A 3795-nucleotide genomic window follows, 5' to 3' on the forward strand; every position below is an offset into this window, starting at 1 on the left:
GCACCAGCAATTGGGTGAGCAGAGGCCGAAGGAAGCCCTCGCTCCACCTCCTCATGGGGGGGGTCAGGTCAGCACATTCCCTGAGAGGGGTAGAAGTCCCTTAATGTGGGCCCCCCCACCCCATTGCCCTTTGGAGAGAAATCAGGGGCTCCCTACTCCCTGCTGCCCATCACCCCCCACCACTGGCTGCCCTGGGAGCCGCCTGGCCCACTTCATGCACTGGATCCCCTGTGCTGGCTTCCAGGGCAGCCCCCAACCAGCCAGCAGGCCTGCAAGAGGGGTGGGTGTATTTCCCTATGAACTGGCAGTGCGAATGGAAGCGGTCTGGCTCTTTCCCAGGCAAAGGCTCTGCTGCCCCCGAGGACCCCGGGCACTTCAGGAGGCCCTTGGCAGGCTGGCCTGAGAAGCTGCCCTGGCACCAGGGAGGGGCAAGGCCTCCTTCTGGCAGGGCCCCTCCTAGTCCTGCCCCTGGGCCAAGAGGGAGGAGTCAGGAGGAAAGAAACGGCTGCAAAAGCATCCTACAACCTTTATTTTTTTGTAATTTGTATTTTTATTTTTAGACAGACAAGACATAAAACATAAAACCATCTTTCATTACACACAATGTGTCGATTGGTTACAAGGTTTTTGTGCATCCTTTCCATAGTCACCACTTGCAATTTATATGAAATCACGCATTATCAAATCAAATGTTTATATACATTATAACTGTACCTTATTTGTTTGACTATCACTATTCCTTCATTTTCAACAAGCTATACTAAATATTGGGATCATTTATATTATAACAATTCATCACATCATCTTCTATCCAATAATAATATATCTTTATGTTATATTCAATATCATTCTATTATTCTTGTATTGATAGCATTCTCTAGTATCTTTCATTTCCATGTTTTTTTATCTAACCATTGATAAAATAAATCCCATGTCTTATAAAAAAAATTATCTTCTTGTTCTCTAATTTCAAATGTCAATTTATTCATTTCTGCACATTCCATTATTTTGTAAATAACTTCCGCCTGCGTTGGTATTTTCTCATTTTTCCAATTTTTTGCAAATACAATTCTAGCTGCCATTAACACATTTACAATCAAATATTTCAATTCTCTGTTGTATGTTTCCAGTAAAATTCCCAATAAAAAGATTTCTGGTTTAGTCTATATGTTTTTGTATCATTTTTTCCAACCAGGCGTGGACTTCAGTCCAATATCTTTTATGCAAGTCCACCACATATGGTAATATGAACCCAGTATCTGATGACATTTCCAACACTTTTCCAATTTATTCTTGAACATTCTTGCTATTCTGCTGCAGAGAGAACATTCTGGAACAGGGTTTCTTGACCATGGCCACTGGAAGATGGGTGGACTTCAACTCCCAGAATTCCCTGGCCAGCTTGCCCAGCTGCTCCCAAGGAGATAGATGTGGGCTGCCTCAGAGGAGCCACCAGCCCCATGGCCTGCGGACATTCTCCATCCGCCAGGCCACGGCTGTCCCGGAGGTGGGTTTTACAAGGCAGGTGGACTTTCTTGGCTTTTGGAGAACTGAAGAAGCTTCTTAGATGAGAAGTGAAACATTTTCAAGGGGAAAAAGCCCAAGAAAGTCATGTTTCCTTTTGAAAAGCACCTCTGGGGCAACAGCTCAATCAGCTCCCCCTTTTCAAAAGCTGACAGCTCACACCCCAATCTCTGACCTTTCGGGCCCACACTCGTCCCCCGTCAGCTGCAAATTGGTCTGTGTTCTCCTGTGCTCTGAAAACCTTTCAATTGTGGTGGTGGAGAAAATTATTAATAATTCTTTGGGCCTAACTAATTCAATGTCCACCTCGAGCCCCTTCAGGATTGAACTGCCCGCAATCCAGCCCTTTAGCCACTGTGCCACCAGGGCTCCTCCATCTCTTGTTCCACTGATAGCCACTTCTCCATGTTCAGAAATTGGCCCCTGCTACAGCAGCGGATAGATGACCAGAGGGTTCCCAAAGGACATCTGGGGACCATTTCCCCCAGTTGAGCCATCTCCGACTGACCACGATGCCCCCAAAGCTCTCCAGGAAAGCCCTCCTCTTCCGGATCCCTGGCTTTATCCCCAGCTGCTTGCCTGGGCCAGAGATGGGGAGGGACAGGGCAACGGCCAGAGTGGCCCACCTGACATTTTTAGCCACTCGAGAAGAAGCTTAGGATGAAGAAGTGGTCACACCACTGACTGATCTGTCTAGCTCAGGGAGGAAGACGATTGTTCAGCTGGTGATCAGTCCAGATCAATGTTGTTCAACCTTGAGTGGACTTCAACTTCCAGAATTCCCAGACTGCATGTTGGCCAAGGAAGTCCACACGTCAATGTTAAGTTGCCAAGGTTGAGAAATATTGGCTTCTTAGAGCAGTAAATAAGGAGGGATTGCCGGAGCTTCTGGTTCATGAGAGGCAGCTCCTCCAGACTGTGGCCGTATCACCTCCCGACCTGCAGCTCCGGCCTGCTGCCACCAGGGCAACTCAGAGGATACAACTCCCCCTCCCCCCTTCACTCGGTCAATGTCATTGCTTTGACCCAGGCCGAAACCCAGGATAGTGAACGCCTGGCTAGGCACGGAATAGCAGAATCGTATTGGAGGCCCACCGTTCCTGTCACGAGGGCTTCCTTGGCTAAATTGCTACCTGAAAGAAAGGGGGACCCCAAGCGCTTCCCTCTGGTTGCAGCCTCTGCTGCGCTTGCAATAATCTAGATGACCCTTAGATGGCAGCAAAGAGCAAAGGAAAGGGGGGTGGTGGGGAATCTGCCAGCCTTGCAGGGTAGTCCAACTACAAAGCACATTCAAAAGATTTAGCCCTATACTTACTGCAAGGATGTGTGGATGGATTTCTTGCAAATCTGAAGGTACACCGCTCCCCCTGCCGCCCCCCCCTTTACGTTCCAAGACCCGACGGAGGATCCCTTCTGAGACATTTGCCAGTCCTCCTGCGGGCTCAGCTCCCTCACCCCCCCCCCCCAGTCTGTGGCTCTTCCTCCTGCTTCCCACCACAATGGGACCATCATCCCCACACCCCATTCCCAACAGATCGGCTAATTCCAGTCTTGCTGTCAAGGACAAGGTGGCGTATTTAAGGGGACATTTTCCCTTGGATTGTCCTCCCGGGCCTTGGGGGAGGGTCAGTGGCTTTGGCCCTTTGCTGGTCTCTTGCATTTTTCTTTTAGTAAGACGGGATTCAGTTGTAAACTAAGCTGAGCCTCGGGGGAGTCCGCTGGTAATACAAGCGTTCCCGCTTGGAAAAATGCTCGATCCTCCCAGGGTCCGCCACCCCGGGGCCCACCTGGAGCTGACCCTTCAATGCAGAGGCCCCCTCCCCTGCTCTGCACGTGCTCTGCTCTGCGCATGTTCGCGCTCCAGCCCCCCCCCCTTGTTCTGGACTGGCGAGCCTGCCCTTGCCCCCCTCCCCTCGGTGGGGGGCAGCTGTCCGAGGGCTGCTCCGTTTGGACAGGAGCCGGCTGGGGCGCTGGGAGCGGCGTCTCTGGCGAGGAGGAGGGCGGCTCCGGGGCGCCGAATAGTCTCGGGCGCGACCAGCTCCCTCCGCACTCCAGCTGAGCACCCCGGGGGCCGGGCGCGGCTCTGCCTAGTCCCCCCCCCCGGCAGCCGTCCGGCCCAGCCTCCCCCGAAGTTGGGAGACGCAAAGCGGCGCGGAAGCCTCGGCCGCTCGGGAAGCTCCGCGCGGGACGCCCCCTCCTCTCCGGCCGGCCGGCCGCGGGGCGGAGCCAGGGCGCGAGGGCGGGGCCCTGCTGGCGCGGGGGGCGGGGCTA

This window comes from Thamnophis elegans, chromosome 9 (genome assembly GCF_009769535.1).
Source record: "Thamnophis elegans isolate rThaEle1 chromosome 9, rThaEle1.pri, whole genome shotgun sequence".
Lineage (NCBI taxonomy): Eukaryota > Metazoa > Chordata > Lepidosauria > Squamata > Colubridae > Thamnophis > Thamnophis elegans.